The 17,409-nt window shown below is 42.0% G+C and overlaps 1 protein-coding gene across 42 annotated transcripts in view; it reads left to right on the plus strand.

Annotated features, from left to right (window-relative positions):
• Window positions 1-17,409, plus strand: part of FOXP1 (forkhead box P1) — a 721,956-nt gene that overhangs the window by 449,617 nt on the left and 254,930 nt on the right. The gene's annotated exons all lie outside the window — the stretch shown is intronic.

The raw sequence follows: 17,409 nt of genomic DNA on the forward strand, positions 1-17,409 counted from the left end.
ATATGAAAGGCAGCCCTGAGGTTTCAGCATCATCCATCAGACTTCCGACAAGCATCTGTGCTTTGACAAATCCAGCTTCGCCTACCAGAAAGATCCCAAGATCGTTAGCAGTCCAGACCTTGTGAGGCAAAATGAGACACCCAGTTTCCTAACGAGAGATAGTTGAATTAGGTTGAGTAAGTGGGCAGATGGAAATCAATGTAATTTCAACTTCTCCTCCCCAGAGGAGTCCATCTTCACAGACTGCCAAAGAAGTACCAGGCCCAGAATATGTCAAGTTAGGTTACTGTAAAAATTCAAGTAGTGGGTCAAACGTTTGGTCTCTACGCCCTGCTTCCAGTTTTTGTTTTTGTTGTTTTTTTTAATCTTGAATTCATTTATTTTTTCTTATTGGAGTATAGTTGATTTACAATATTGAGTTACTTTCTGCTGTATAGCACAGTGAATTATATATACATACCTATAGGATTAATTCAGTTTTAATCTATAATGCCATCATTTGTTTCTAGAAGGTGAACATTTTTTATGAACCTACTGTCTTTAAAGTAAATATTGCCTCATTGTCTGAGACATGATTTTTTTAAATCTAATTTAAGCTTAAGTTAGGGTGCCCCTGTGGTTGGCACCCTTTCCAATATCCATTCTTATTCTGCATTAAAATCCCCTCACTCTGAGGGGATTCAGAAATCCCCTCACCCCTCATTCCTTTCCAGAGATATGTTTGGATATTTTTGTTGTATTATGGACTCTATTTATTTTGGCCGTACCACATGGCATGTGGGATCTTAGTTCCCTGGTCAGGGATCAAACCCACATCTCCTGCATTGGAAGCTTGGAATCTTAACTGCTGAACTGCCAAGAAAGTCCCAGTGATTGGATTTCTGTTCAGAATCTCCTGGGTCATAATGTTTTCTCAAGCTCTGGTATTTGGGGGAGAAAACCCAAAAGGCTGGAAAAGGGAAGTCAATGGACAGAGACTTGGAAGTGAGGGGTGAAAATTAATTATTCTTGGTAAAGAAAAACTCTTTACACTCACAGGAATGTGCAACAGGCAAACTATCTTCAAAATATGCAAATCTGTGTTTATCTCAGAGAATTCTACAGGGAACAAATCCGTAGCATTAGCAATTATGACTTAGCTCCACCCCCCCAACCTGTAATGCTTATAAACATCAGTATAGCTTAGAGCTTTATGTTAAAATGTTTTTCTCCTATTTCTTTTAAGAGTTATTTGTTTAACATGCTTTTATTATCCTAGATGATGTGATTTGGGAAGAAGCATTAATTCTCTTATCAGCTCAGTTTCCTTCCCAGTTGTTGAGATAATTGAGCTGTCCTAGTAGTTTAGGAAGTAAGAGGCATTAAATGGAGAGCTCATTGGTGATCAGACTGAGCCATTTCTGAACCATGGCTACCCAGGCAAAAGGGATTGACAGCTTAGCATTTATGTGGGAATGTATTGGAATAACATGGCAAGCAGCTGAATCGAGCTCCTTCGCACGCTGCTACTTGCCAGCTAGCGGCTCTTGTATCTGCTGAGTTTTTGAGAAACAAGAGACCTGAACTCTCCACTCCATGTTACTTGCTCAGGCTGACGGGTGAACAGTGTACATCAAGTGATGATTTTGGAAGGTAGCCCATGTTCGTTACATGTATTACAAGTAACATGTATTCTGTTATTCATTCATCCGCTTAGCTATCCATTCATTCATCAAGTGATATTTACTGACTGTCTATAATGGACCAGGTCCTTACAGACTGGGAACTCTGATAGCTGAGTATCCCTGTTAAACGTAGTGCCGACGTGATCATGTTAAAATAACGTCAGATATAACCTTGTCAAAACAGCCAGTCTGTGGGGTGTCCTTGGAATACACTGTTCATCTGTGACTGTTTTCTGATGAGCTTGATGATAAATTAGATGCTTGTAGCTCACAGAGGACCACTGGGTGAGGAGATGACTCTGCCCCACACAGCCAGTGACTCATTTATTTAGCAGAACTCCGCTGGGCACAACTACGTGTCACTATGCCAGGTGCTGGATCCTCTCCCTCCCTTGCTGGAAGATTTCTGAAGCTTGTCTAAACCTCTCTTTTTTGCTATATGTGTTTTATGCTGATACTCCAAACCCTCTGTTTGTTCTTAGCCTTCCCCTCAGTGGCACTAATGGTACTTTACTTCTCCATCCTGTATCTGGTTCCCTCTCTACATGTCTCTCCTTTATCCCTTCTTCCTCCTCTGCCTGGATCTTGGCAGCTCCATCGACTCCACTGCTCTTCCTAAGCTAATGAAGACTGCTGGTGGTTCTCTCAAAACTATGCTGAGTACACAGCTCTGCATTCTGGCCTCCACCGAGCAAACTCTCCTGGGCTCAAAAATCCAAGTGTTTGTGGTCTTAGAATCCTCTTGTTTACCACAGTGTCTCTACAGGAACTTACTGACTACACGTAAACCTTTGCTATACCTTAATTTGATCTCGGTAGATGTTTTAATTTCTCTTTTACTGTGAAAACAATGCTCAAGTGACTTTTTAAAAATTTCCCTTTTCTCAACTCAGAATCCTCAGCTTTTTTTCCTCTTTGTTCACCTTCTTAGTCTTCAAGAGAGAAAGGAATTCTCAGTTTATTGAGCAGCTGACATGCTTCAGGTGGTATAATTGATTGCTCATGCTTAGACTCTACATTCTTCCGTTATCCATGACCCCATCCCTCCATCTAGCAAACATTTGCTGAGCGATTGTTCAGTATCCAGTGCTATGAGACTATAGTGAAGTGGTGATAGACACTCTTAGTCTAGTGGGAGGAGAGATTTAGTCTTTATCATATAGAAATGTGACCTTTGGCCAACATAAAAATGAAGTACTTCTGGAGCACTTAAGATGAAGTAAATATCTAAAGGTAACATTTGATCTGGATTTCAGAGCATTGATAGGAGTTTGTTAGTTAACCTAGTAGGCAAGGGGCATCTGAGAGGGAGAGAACAGCATCTGTAGAAAAACAAAAGAGCAAAGCATGTTTGGAAAATAGCAAGTAACCTATAGTAGCGTGGGTTACTGGTGGAGGGCAGCAGGAGAGAAGTCTGGGAAGTAACGCAAGAACCGTGTTATTCCGAGCAGAGGCATTAAGATTATCCTTTGAGCACAGGGGAGCTTTAGGAGGTTTGCAAGCAAGGAAGTGACTTCACCAGACTGGCTTTTATTTTGAATGATGCTGTGATAGTAGCAGAAGGGTCCTTGCATGTTGTAGGAGAGAGATAGTGAGGGCTGGATGGCCACAGTGATGGTGAGAAAAATGAGGGTAAGTTGGTCAGGTATGTAAGACTAAAAGTGACCACACCTTAGTAATCAGCTGAATGTCAAAGAAGGTAACAGTACTGTTTTCCTGATCAGGAGAAGTAGCAGGTTTGAGAAAAGAGTATACAGTGTTGGATACATTAACTTGAGGACATCTGATGGACTCTGAGTGGTGCGAATAATCAGTAAAGGAAAGACATAGATTTTAGGGGTCCAGTCTGGAGTTCCCACTGTGTAAGTGAGGGTGAAGCATATGTGGAAGGTATGGGGGAGCCTTAAGGAACAGCAGTCCTGAATGTGTGAGTGGAGCTAGTAAAGTCTTCAAAGAAAGAGACCAAGGAGGTGAAGGGTTATGGAGTCAGGCAGCAAACCAAGGGATGCAGTGTGGTCTCAGGGAGGGTATGGGAGAGGTTTCAAAGACTGGCCTTAGAGGACTTCCCTGGTGGGGCAGTGGATAGGAATCCACTTGCCAATGCTGGAGACATGGATTCGATTCCTGGGCCAGGAAGATCCTAGATGCTGCAGAGCAGCTACATGTGCCACAACTGCTGTGCTCTCGAGCCCCTGCTCACAAGAAGCCATGGCAATGAGAAGCCCGTGAACCCACCTACAGAGTAACCCCTGCTCCCCACAGACAGAGGAGAACCCGCACAGCAGCAAAGACAGCACAACCAAAATAAACTAATTAAGTTTTCTTAAAAAAAAAAAAAAAAAAGAATGGCTGTGTCAAGTGTGACAGAGAACCTCTGGTCTTTTGGGTTTAGCAGTGTTTCTTAGTGCGTCCTGGCACCACCCATCTCCTCATCCCCCGACCTGCCTGTAGTAAATGCTGCCTCTGAGGTTCTGCCCCAGCCTTCCTGCCCTGGATCTGGGTGAAGTCCTGAATTCTCAGTGGCTTCAGAGCATAGGGATTACGGTCCTCATCTTGGAGAACTGAGAATCCACAGTGCAGAGTTACAAGTAGGAGATAACATCGTGGAGACAGCATCATTTCAAGACACTCAACTGAGCAGGGGATGGAGGCTGAAGAGTGGACACAGGAGGAGCTAGAGAGGAATCGGGAAATGGTTATTTAGGGCAGTGTAAGCACTTTGAATGTATTTATAGACTAAAATGAGGGGACCAGCAATGGGAGGTCATGTTGGAGGGTTGGCAGTTGATGGAGGGCATGGATTTGAGTTGAAAGTATATGGTATTTGTTTTTCTCTGACTTATTCACTTTGTATGTCCATCTCTAGGGCCACCCACATCTCTGCATATGGCACTATTTTGTCCCTTTTTTTTTTCTGAGTAATATTGCATTGTATAGATGTACCACATCCTCTATATCCATTCAGTGGACTTTTAGGTTGCTTCCATGTCTTGGCTGTTGTAAATCCTGCTGCAGTAAACACCGGGGTGCGTGTGTCTTTTGGAATTACGGATTTCTCCGGGTATATGCCCAGGAGTAGGATTTCTGGGTCATACGGTAGTTCTGTTTTTACTTTGCTATACAGAAGAAAATAACACAACAGTGTAAAGCAACTATCCTCCTACAATTTTTTTTTTTTTAATACAGTGAAGGTAGAAGGTGAACAGCCTCTTAGTCTCAGAAGGGAAAGAAGAAAGGGCAAGAGGATGAAGATATTTGGTGTTGGGTGGGGAAATCCCCTTTTGCCTTCTCCATCAGCTTATCACATGCAACTTCTCTAAACTACTTAAAACCACCAACCACCCTTCCTTCTTGAAACTGCCTTCTGATTTCTAAGTCACTCTAGGGCTCTGCTTCTGACTATCCCTCTGTGGTGGACAGAAATTGGGTAACTTGTTCATTAATTTGTCTACCTGCTTGATATATGTGTGTGGATGTACATTAACACTATGACCTTTGATGGTTAATACGTATCCCACAGACTAGTTGTGGGGACAAGAACTTAGTACTCAGATAATGTCACTCTTGAGAGTCCCTTGGACTGTAAGGAGATCCAACCAGTCCATTCTAAAGGAGATCAGTCCTGGGTGTTCTTTGGAAGGAATGATGCTAAAGCTGAAACTCTAATACTTTGGCCACCTCATGCGAAGAATTGACTCATTGGAAAAGACCCTGATGCTGGGAGGGATTGGGAGCAGGAGGAGAAGGGGACGACAGAGGATGAGATGGCTGGATGGCATCACTGACTCGATGGACGTGAGTCTGAGTGAACTCCGGGAGTTGGTGATGGACAGGGAGGCCTGGCGTGCTGCGATTCATGGGGTCGCAAAGAGTCGGACACGACTGAGCGACTGAACTGAACTGAATGTCACTCTTCCTGTTTTCTTAATATAGGAATTGACTGTGGTTTATTTGGAGGATCCCTCCCATCCCCACTCCCTTTGAAGTGTCACCTAGGTACTCATGACTCCCCACACACAGCTCTTGTTTTCACTTCCACTTCTCTCCTGAGAACAGTCTCTTTTACTTACTTTGCTATTCTTACAAGAACATCAGTGTTCTCCTGATCACCTGGGCTAGAAATCAGGGAAACTTACTCAATTCTTATAATCAGACAGCTCCCAGATCTTTGGTTCTAACTGTATATTATCTCATTCATTCATTCATCTATCTGATAGACTGAATTATTTATCAAATTGCCTGGTACTACGCTAAGTATAAGACATGATTCTATGCTTACAGTAACACATGCAGAAAATTACAACACCACGTAATGATTGCTCTGGAAGAGTTTAGTATACAACTCCATAAGACACTGGGGGTGAATGCCTGTCCTAGACTCCGTTGGTCATGGGGATGGTCTCTAAAAATTTCTTAGCTTGAGCTCAGTTTTGAGGTTCTGTAGGACTTAGCTCCATGAAGATTCCCTGCAGAGACATTGAGGTAGAGGGAGTGTGTGTGTGCAGGTCGAGGCATTTGCTGCTGTTGTTGACCATGGTCACAGTGGAGATGGAGAAGGAAGGGAGGAGAGAGAGAGAGAGAGAGGACAGAACAGGTACAGAGCATGAAGGGCTGGGCGCCTAGCCCAGTGCTGTCAGTAGAAATAAAATGAGAGCCCCCTGAGGAATGTAAAATTTCCTATTAGCTACATTTAAAAAGGAAAATGCATCGGGTGTATATTGTAATGGTGTTTTATTTAACCCAATTCAAAATATCATCATTCTAAACTGGATTCAATATTTTAAATTTATGAACAACACAGTCTACATTTCTTTCTTACATACTAAATCTGAAAAAATCATCTCAGTTGGGATATTAAAATTTCATCAGAAATACTTGATCTGTACTTAAATTTCATGAAAGTTTACAGTTGAGAAGGTAGATTCATATACCTAAGTTGTTAAGCACATACCTGAAAATTTGAACCAATCACTAAACCAAGTATCAGTTTTTAAATTTAAACTACTTTGCATTAAAGTTTCACATATATAAAAAAATTCAGCTCTGCAGTCACTGTAGTCAAATTTTACTTGTTCAATAATCTCATAGCCAGTGGCTTTCACACTGGGCAGAGAAAGCCTAAAGGTTTGTGACTTCACTCGTGAGGCATTAGGGAGCCGTTGAAGGAGGAGCCACTAAACAAAGGAGGTGACATGATCAACGTTCTGTGATGAGGCCAGACTGGAAGATGTATCCATTCTCCTTCAGAGTTCTAGAGTGATGGGGGGTGTGTTCCAAGGCATCTGTGGAGAAGCAGATGTTATTTAAATAGGAAGCAGGGCTCAAGCTCTAATTCCACTCCTTCCCAGGCATTTTATTTTTTGAAAATTTGATGCACTAACCTGTAAAATGAGTAATAACTGTCCACACTTTCCATTAGAATGGGAGTTGCCATAAAAATCAAGTGAGAAGATGTAAATAATAATACAAGCTTATGTTTTTTAAGCAACAAATGAATGGATGAATGCATAGGAGGTAGAGTGGATGGAAATTGGTAAAAGGGGAAATAAAAGAGAAAGAAAACTGTCAGATAACTCTTGACCTGGGAGGTGGCCCCCTTTTTAAAATCCCTGAGTTAGGGTTTGGATAGAGGAAGAAATAGATGAGCTCAGTTTGACATAAAGTTGAGTTTCTTTTAGAACGTCCAGAAGGAAATGTTCAGCAGTGTCCAGAAGGTTGCAGGAGTTGGGATCTGCAGCTCTGGAAAGATAACTTTGGTTGGTGGAAATGATTCAGAGCTGAGAGGACAGAGATAGGACTGCAGTGAAGCCATGGGGAGGATAAGGTCTCCCAGGGATGGTGCTTTTGAGCAAGAGTCAGCAAAGTACATCTCTGTGGACCAAATCCTACTGCCACCTGTTTTGTAAATAAAGTTTTGTTGGCATTCAGTCATGTCTGTTTGTTAGTGTCCTGTTCCTGGTTGCATTTATGGCACCAGGGAGCTACAGCTCTGCATGGTTGGGACAGGGACTGTGTAACCTACAAAATAGAAAATATTTATTCTCTGGACCTTTTCAGAGGGGGAAAAAAACCCAAAACTTGTCACTGCCTGGTTTAGAGTTTTGGAGTCCTGAGGATGGAACTCTAGGCAAGATGAAAGATTTCAGAATGAGCAGAAGAAATTAGGCTCATGAAAAAAGTGAGAAGGAGCCACCCAGATTTTGTAGGCAGAGAACCACTGTGAGCGGGGGAAACCTGGAAACAGAGAAGAGAGATTTTTTTTTTTCCCCCAGAGATTTTGGGGGCAGGGAAGACAGTGTGAGTGTCAGTGTCACAGTGTCATTGACAAGAGGTCAAGTGAGTTAAGTATTGACAGTTGTCAATTGAATTTAGCAACTCCAGTCTCATTTGCCAGCCTGGTAGGAATATTTGGTGCAGAAGAGCTGTGCAGAAGCCAGCTTGCCATGGGCTGGGGATCCTATAGGGAGGAGGTAGGAGGGGCCAGAGGTTAGCTCTCTTCATCAGCAGGCAGAAAATGGGGAGAGCCCTTGGGGGAGCCAAGGGAGACACTTGAGGCTGAGGAAGCTTGTTTTTAGCTTGGCCTTCATACTTGTCAGGAGAGGTAGAGTTTGCAGGTAATAGCAAAAGAGGGAGGCATGATGGAGCAGGTGCACAGGAGTCAGGGGGAAGAGGGAGGGATGGAGCCTCCAGCCCTCTTCTTAATCCCACTCTTAACTGCATCTGTCAGTACTGGCTCCAGCTTCCTAATTTGCCCCCTGGTCTCCTCACATTTAGCGGCATCCTGTATACTTGCATTGGATTTCTCTTGATAAAATGTTCCTCTTATTCCAGCCATTCCCTGTTCCCAGCTCAGTGAAGATTCCACCTACAGTCTTCCCTTCCAGGCTCAACCATTTCTTTTCCAGGCATCTCTCCTATTTGCTTGTGAATGTGCACTCCTTCAGCCCGTCTTTCTCACCCTCGTGAAACATAGCATTCCAATTACAAGGCATCACCCGAGTCTTGCCTAACCTGACCCATCATAGATGCTTCGTTCACTAGTATTTATAAAATAGAAATCCAAAGAAAAATCACAAGTCATTAACATTTGAAGGCATATTATAAATTTATTATGGAAAAAAGAGTTCATTGCTTTGATGTAGTGCAGATTCCATAGGACAGTCAGATGATACTGACATGAGGGACCAAATAAGTTGTGGTAGGGGCTGTTCTGTGAATTGTAGGATGTTAGCAACTTCATTCCTGGTTTCCCAGTAACACCTTTTCTTCCCAGTTGTGACAACCAAAAATGTCCCCAGGCATTGTCAGATGTCCCCTCGGTGGGGGTCAGGGAACAAAAATCATCCCATATTGAGAACTATTGATGTGGAATGACAATGTTAGGCAGAATCTTTTCCCTTGGCATTTTGATTTTTTCAGATGTATCCTCTCCCTCATATTTTGCATTTTTAATAGTTAGATCCAAGGGAAATTACACTGAAGATATATTTCACTCCAGGCAGTAAGAAATGGAAACCACCCATTTTTGACTTCTTACCAAGTTATTAGTGACTCTGTCCTATTCTATCTAACAGTATGAGCAACTTATAAAAATCAAAATAAATGTTCCAACGTGAGCTAATGATGTTATCACTAAGCTTCCGTACAGTAAGATCTGTTTTCTTTTTTTTTTTTTTAAATTTATTTAAACATTTTTATTGGAGTATAGTTGGTTTACAATGTTGTGTTCATTTCTGCTATACATTGAAGTGAATGAGCTCTACAGATATCCCCTCCCTCTTGGACCTCCTTCCCTACCCCTCCCCCCACCACATTCCACTCCTCTGAATCATTCATCATCACTGAGCTGAGCTCCCTGTGCTGTACAGCAGGTCCCCACTAGCTGTCTGTGGTCCTGTGCATATGTCAATCCTGCTCTTTCAGTTGGAGAAGGCAATGGCACCCCACTCCAGTACTCTTGCCTGGAAAATCCCATGGACAGAGGAGCCTGGTAGGCTGCAGTCCACGGGGTCGCTAAGAATCGGACACAACTGAGCGACTTCACTTTCACGCATTGGAGAAGGAAATGGCAACCTGCTCCAGTGTTCTTGCCTGGAGAATCCCAGGGATGGTGGAGCCTGATGGGCTGCCATCTATGGGGTCGCACAGAGTTGGAAATGACTAAAACGACTTAGCAGCAGCAGCAGCAGCTCTCTCAGTTTATCCCATGCTCCCTCCCCGCTGTGTCCACATGGCCATTCTCTGCATCTGTGTCTCGATTCCTGCCCTGAAAATACATTCATTTTTGCCATTTTTCTCGTTTCCACATAAATGCGTTAATATACAGTATTTTTTTCTCTCTCTGATGTTCTTCACTCTGTATGACAGGCTGTAGGTCCATCCACAAATGACCCTATTTTGTTCTTTTTTCAGTTCAGTTCAGTCGCTCAGTTGTGTCCAACTCTTTGTGACCCCATGAATCGCAGCACGCCAGGCCTCCCTGTCCATCACCAACTCCCAGAGTTCAATGCAACCCATGTCCATCGAGTCGGTGATGCTATCCAGCCATCTCATCCTCTGTCGTTCCCTTCTCCTCCTGCCCCCAATCCCTCCCAGCATCAGGGTCTTTTCCAATGAGTTAACTCTTCGCATGAGATGGCCAAAGTACTGGAGTTTCAGCTTCAGCATCATTCCTTCCAAAGAAATCCGAGGGCTGATCTCCTTTAGAATGGACTGGTTGGATCTCCTTGCAGTCCAAGGGACTCTTGAATCGTCTCCAACGCCACAGTTCAAAAGCATCAGTTCTTCGGCACTCAGGTTTCTTCACAGTCCAATTCTCACATCCATACATGACCACTGGAAAAACCATAGCCTTGACTAGACGGACCTTTGTTGGCAAAGTAATGTCTCTGCTTTTCAATATGTTATCTAGGTTGGTCATAACTTTCCTTCCAAGGAGTAAGCATCTTTTAATTTCATGGCTGCAGTCACCATCTGCAGTGATTTTGGAGCCGAGAAAAATAAAGTCAGCCACTGTTTCCACTGTTTCCCCATCTATTTGCCATGAAGTGATAAGACTGGATTCCATGATCCTAGTTTTCTGAATGTTGAGTTTTAAGCCAACTTTTTCACTCTCCTCTTTCACTTTCATCAAGAGGCTCTTTAGTTCCTCTTCACTTTCTGTCATAAGGGTGGTGTCATCTGCATGTCCAAGGTTACTGATATTTCTCCCGGCAATCTTGATTCCAGCTTGTACTTCCTCCAGCTCAGCATTTCTCATGATGTACTCTGCATATAAGTTAAATAAGCAGGGTGACAATATGCAGCCTTGACATACTCTTTTTCCTATTTGGACCCAGTCTGTTGTTCCATGTCCAGTCCTAACTGTTGCTTCCTGACCTGCATATAGGTTTCTCAAGAGGCAGGTCAGGTGGTCTGATATTCCCATCTCTTTCAGAATTTTCCACAGTTTATTGTGATCCACACAGTCAAAGGCTTTGGCATAGTCAATAGTGCAGAAATAGATGTTTTTCTGGAACTCTCTTGCTTTTTCTATGATCCAGCGGATGTTGGCAATTTGATCTCTGGTTCCTCTGCCTTTTCTAAAACCAGCTTGAACATCTGGAAGTTCACGGTTCACATATTGCTGAAGCCTGGCTTGGAGAATTTTAAGCATTGCTTTACTAGCTTGTGAGATGAGTGCAATTGTACGGTAGTTTGAGCATTCTTTCGCATTGCCTTTCTTTGGGATTAGAATGAAAAGTGACCTTTTCCAGTTCTGTGGCCACTGCTGAGTTTTCCAAATTTGCTGGCATATTGGAAGGTGAAAGTGGAGAGTGAAAAAGTTGGTTTGAAGCTCAACATTCAGAAAACGAAGATCATGGCATCCGGTCCCATCACTTCATGGGAAATAGATGGGGAAACAGTGGAAACAGCGTCAGACTTTATTTTTCTGGGCTCCAAAATCACTGCAGATGGTGACTGCAGCCATGAAATTAAAAGACGCTTACTCCTTGGAAGGACAGTTATGACCAACCTAGATAGCATATTGAAAAGCAGAGACATTACTTTGCCAACAAAGGTCCGTCTAGTCAAGGCTATGGTTTTTCCAGTGGTCATGTATGGATGTGAGAGTTGGACTGTGAAGAAGGCTGTGCACTGAAAAATTGATGCTTTTGAACTGTGGTGTTGGGGAAGACTCTTGAGAGTCCCTTGGACTGCAAGGAGATCCACCCAGTCCATTCTGAAGGAGATTAGCCCTGGGATTTCTTTGGAAGGAATGATGCTAAAGCTGAAACTCCAGTACTTTGGCCATCTCATGCGAAGAGTTGACTCATTGGAAAAGACTCTGATGCTGGGAGGGATTAGGGGCAAGAGGAGAAGGGAACGACAGAGGATGAGATGGCTAGATGGCATCACTGACTCGATGGACATGAGTCTGAGTGAACTCCGGGAGTTGGTGATGGACAGGGAGGCCTGGCGTGCTGCGATTCATGGGGTCGCAAAGAGTCAGACACGACTGAGCGACTGATCTGATCTGAGTGCAGCACTTTCACATCATCATCTTTCAGGATTTGAAATAGCTGATCTGAAATTCCATCAGCTCCACTAGCTTTGTTCGTAGTGATGCTTCCCTAAGGCCCACTTGACTTCACATTCCAGGATGTCTGGCTCTAGGTGAGTGATCACACCATCGTGATTATCTTGGTCACGAAGATCTTTTTTGTAAAGTTCTTCTGTGTATTCTTGCCACGTCTTCTTAATATCTTCTGCTTCTGTTAGATCCCTACCATTTCTGTCCTTTATTGAGCCCATCTTTGCGTGAAATGTTCCCTTGGTATCTCTAATTTTCTTGAAGAGATCTCTAGTTTTTCTCATTCTATTGTTCTTTTTTTTTTTCTATTGTTCTTTTTTATGGCTGAGTAATATTCCGTTGTACATATATGTACCATATCTTCTTTATCCATTCATTTGTTTTTGGATTTGAAGTCTTAACAGAAACCACGTTTTACATAATGCCCCTGCCCCAACATCCCTGATTATTCCAGGGTCTCTTCTTCTGTTGTGAACTCTTCCATCAGGGGGTTTCTGGTATAAGTGAAGTCAGATATTTCTCATCACAGATATGCACTTGTTGGAAGGAAGCCAACTTTTGAGTAAAGAGCCAAAACCAAACATGTTGAGCTATCCTGTTAAATTTGTAATGTAGAGCTCATGAACTCATGGGAAATGAGCACGAGGAAGCTGTGGTGGGCTTGGAGTGCTATTTGAAGTAACGCTGAACACGCTCAGTTGTGAGGTTGTGAAAGCTTCCTCTTCAGTAAGGAAAAATGAGGTAGCCTCACTGCTGGGATGGGTGTCCTCGGTGGCGGGGATTTGATCATGGGGTCTCTGATGCCTGTTCAATCCCTGTTCATGCCACTGTGTAGCCACATGCTAAGTACACTAATGATTTACCATTGCGTCTGCAGTATGAGGTACAAGTTGTTAATTCTATTTGTAATTATTAGCATGTACTTTATTAACTTCCACAAACCGTGTATACCAAGGAGAAATGCTTCTTAATGGCAATTACAGTTGTTGTTTTTTTTTTCCGGAGGTGTCAAAGCTTTAAAGAGGTAGTTTAGAACACGGCTGGTGTGCAGTTGCCCTCTGCCCTGCTCTGCATTTTCCCTCTTAACCACAACTTGGTAAACAAGAGCTAGTTTTGAACAGTAACCCAGAAAAGGAGTGCCATTCTCTAAGCTGTCATCTGAAGAAACGTTGATTTTATTGATGTTCTAGTCCTTACATCTCCAGAAGAAAGCAGGAAATGTTTCTAAAAATCGTTTTCGCTGAGAGCACAGTCCTGCTTCAGACTCATTTTATGGTGGGGATAAGAGTATTCTGCACTTGAAGATTTTATAGTGTCTTCTGGGTTTTATGGGCTACTAGTAATTCCTGTGATTTATTGAGCACCTACTACATACTAGACACTTTACATATATTGGCTTTGCTTGCTCTCAAAGTCCTCTGCATTTTTCATTGTAACACTACTCACAGCTTATTATATGATTTATTGATTAATGTGTGTTTTCCCCATCAGACAGTCACCTCCATGTTAGTGGATCTGTATCCATTTTTGTTCCCCATTGTTACCCCAACACTTAGAATAGAGCCTGACACTTATTAGGTACAAAATAAGTACTCTTTCGAAGGATGAGTGGATCCACATGCAGAGTGATGTGGTTTTAGAGATGAGGAAATGCACAGATAGAGTGGTGGGCATATTGTTGAAACCTTACAATTGGCAGCATCAAATTCAAAGTCAAGTGTGTCTGGTCCAATGGCAGACAATTCTTTCCACCACACATGGCTTCTCAGACTTTAATCTGAATCACCTCTGGGATCTTTACCAACGTGTACATACTCATTCAGTGGGTCTGAGATGAGCCGAGAAGGTGCATTTGCTCTCAGGCAATACGCATGCTACTGTCCATAGACCATACTTTGTCTAGTAGAGGTCTGCATGGTAGTTGCAGTGTTAGAAGTGATAATTTTCTCATCTGATGGAGGCATATGTGATTCTGTGTCTGAAAATCCTTGCCACAAGACAGTCTTTGCACCTGTACTGGTCTCCTAAGGAAGGTATCATGGGGCTCTGCTCTTGGATAAATATATTGGCCACATCATTTGGTTATCCATGGGCTGTGTTCTTTGATGTGTCTTAGATATTGATGATGCTAATGGGCCCTGTTGCCTCTATTAACAGTCTTATACTCAGTATCCAGTGGTGTTTCTGCTCTAAAGATGTCCAATACCTATAGTCTTCACATTGACCTTGGAAATGCCCCAGAGTAGCAATGCCCTTTATAAGTTTCTTTGCATATTTAGTTGACTCCTGTTAAGAATCTGGAGTCTCCAGACGTCAGGTGGTCCCACCACTGACTCCATAACCGTCTTGTGGCCCCAGTATGCAGTATGTGAAGGGAGGCTGCCATCATGGATCCCACTTTGGTGCCTGCTCTATCGAGTGTGGGCGTCTTAAGCTCTGCCCTTCTTGTTGGCGTGTGTGTGACAGTTTCTTCCTGATATCCTCCCTAGCTTGATACTTCCTCCTAGCTCTTGAGAAATAGGTACAGAGGTTGGCCTTTTTCACTAGTTAGAGTGGAGGGTTCAAGGTCTGGTTGCTTATCTTAGTCATTTGACACCACATGGTGGAGCAGCAGCCAGAAGCAAGAAAACCAGGGGACAAATTAGGATGCTTGAGCATGTACTGACAGATGAGAAGGGGCCCCTGAATCAGAGCTGTGATTACTTACCACCAAGCAGTCTGATGCCTGGCTCCACCTATCCTGTGTCACCAGCCTATGGCTCTTTCACAGTTTCTCAGTTCATCCCTTGCTGACTAGAGGATGTATCTGAGTTCTTAAGACTGACTCTTTATTCTCCCCAGCCATTCACACCAGAGCTGTTCATCATCATTGTGCCTGATTGGAGTCTACTCTTCATTCATCATGTAACATAATGTCACCATTTTTGGGGGGTATGCAGGATTTGAAGATCTGTGTATGTTGTATTCTAATTGTATAGTAGTAAAAATTGAAGGGGCGCTTTGAAAAAGATGTATTTGAGTTCAGTATTTTGAAAAACTCTTTGGCTCCGCCTTCCTTTAAAATATTCAGCTATATTAGATGGTCAGGAAGGCTGGTTTAATGAGATGAGGACTTAAAAGTTAAGGGCATCATTATATTATCGAAATCACACTGAAAGTAAATTGGCAGATACCTGTAGTTTGTCCTGAAGTCACTTATTGAAGACCTTGCTTTAGTTCTCTTCACGTGGATAGACACAGCACAGGAATTTATAGACAATGAATGAGGAGTCTGCCACTGAAGAAATTTTCGTAAAGCACATGATGGTTTTTTCTATCTAGTTACATTAGACTTTTCTACCTTTCATTTTTATTTTTCATTTGTTTGGGAATGTTATATGATCTTAATTTATGGAAACTCTGTGCCTATGCCTTTGGATTGATCAGCATTGCAAAGGCAGTGATTAAAGTGAACAAATGTGGAAAGCCACAAAGAGAAAAGACTGCTTGTATTTTTCTTTTATATATAAAAATTATTCTGATTTGTAATACTTTAGCATCATGGTCATTGTTCCCATAAAAAAAATACTGTATTTTGTGAAATGATACAATCTGTGAGGCATTTCCCATTATGTAGACACCATGTCTTTAAATTATAGCAATTTCTTAAGATTTTAAGGCAAAATGGGCTCTTAGAAGTGTGATTAATAGCAGAGAATGAGGCTAATGCTGGGTCATCAGTGGCACTCCATTACAAAAAAGGTTGGACTAATAAAAGCATCCATCTTTTTGACCAATAAAGCATTTGAATGATATGCTTATACTTTTTATCATATAGTAGTTACTTAGTAATGAATAAACTCTGAACTTGCATTGAAGAAAGACAACTCTACTTAAGTGACTGTTAGACTGGTATTTTGATGATGTCAGAAAAGGCAGGTCTGGGAGGAAGGCTGTGTTGGAGTTGCCAGTTTAATTTTTAAGCTGTCTTCTACAAGCATCAGACCCAGGGCCCAGGATTCCCATCCATTTTAGGGGCAAAAGTAGAGTCTAGTCAGTTGATTGTTTCTTTAGCAGCGTAAGTCTATACAGTAGGTTCTCTAAGTGCTTTATGAGGTGCATCCTTAAGAATACTGTGCTTGGGAGTCCAGGATGTAGCCTGATCCCAGCACAGATCTCTCAGGCCTCCTTTGGCTTGGTTCCCCAAGACATAAGCTTATACCCCATACCCTGGTGTGTTGGAAGAGGATTTTTAGATGGTTCATAAATCATTCACCAATTCTCATTGTTGTGATTTGATGTTGAAGCAATTCTATTTTCAGTCTGTTTTAATCCTTCTGATAAAGGCAAGGAGAAAGTCTCCATTTGGTGCTAGTATGTCTTTAATCTCTCTCCTTCCATTGTAAGCTCATTATTTAACAAAGGAGGAACATGGCTCCCACTCAGAGCCTTTGTGGACAGCAGGATCTAGCTAGAATTTAATAACACCGGTTGGGTTGTATTACATTTATTACAAAGTCTTTCTCTCCTTCAGAGGAACGCATAGTGGTTTTTCCATTTGACCAAATGATATAAAGTTTTCTTTGAAATAGATTTATGTTTGTCAAAAGTGAATAAAATTTTAAAATGACATTGGAGGTGTAGATAAAGCCTGCAAAAATCATGAAGGGAAATGCAGAAGTGAGTGCTTGAGGCTTGAAAACCGGCCCAAGGGACTACTCAGATGGCATGACTGCTCTGAAAATCTCAGGATTTGTAAGATTTTTTTGTCCCAGAGAAAAAGTTGTGGAAAGAATAAATCAGTCCTTTCCAATCTTGGATCTCCCTGTATCTTCCTCAGGACTATTTTCAGTTTTTCAAATAATATATCAAGCAAGTTGTAGGATTAGGAGTTTGGGATTAAAATATATACTCTACCATATATAAAATAGATAACCAGCAAGGGCATACTGTGTAGCACAGGACACTCTATCTTGTAATAACCTATAATGAAAGAGAATACAAAAGGAGAAAAAAAAGTGTTTATATAAATATATATCTAAATCACTTTGCTGTATACCTGAAGCTAACACAACATTGTAAATCAACTGTATTTCAATAAAACGTTTTAAAAAGTAAAAAATAGTTGAAAGTTAAGGCATGAAAGACTTCTTAATGCGTGGTCTTTTCCTCTTTGATTTATTTTACTTTATT

This window comes from Bos grunniens, chromosome 22, assembly GCF_055505025.1.
Source record: "Bos grunniens cultivar Pamir isolate PY7600 chromosome 22, Bosgru_T2T1.0, whole genome shotgun sequence".
Taxonomy (NCBI): domain Eukaryota; kingdom Metazoa; phylum Chordata; class Mammalia; order Artiodactyla; family Bovidae; genus Bos; species Bos grunniens.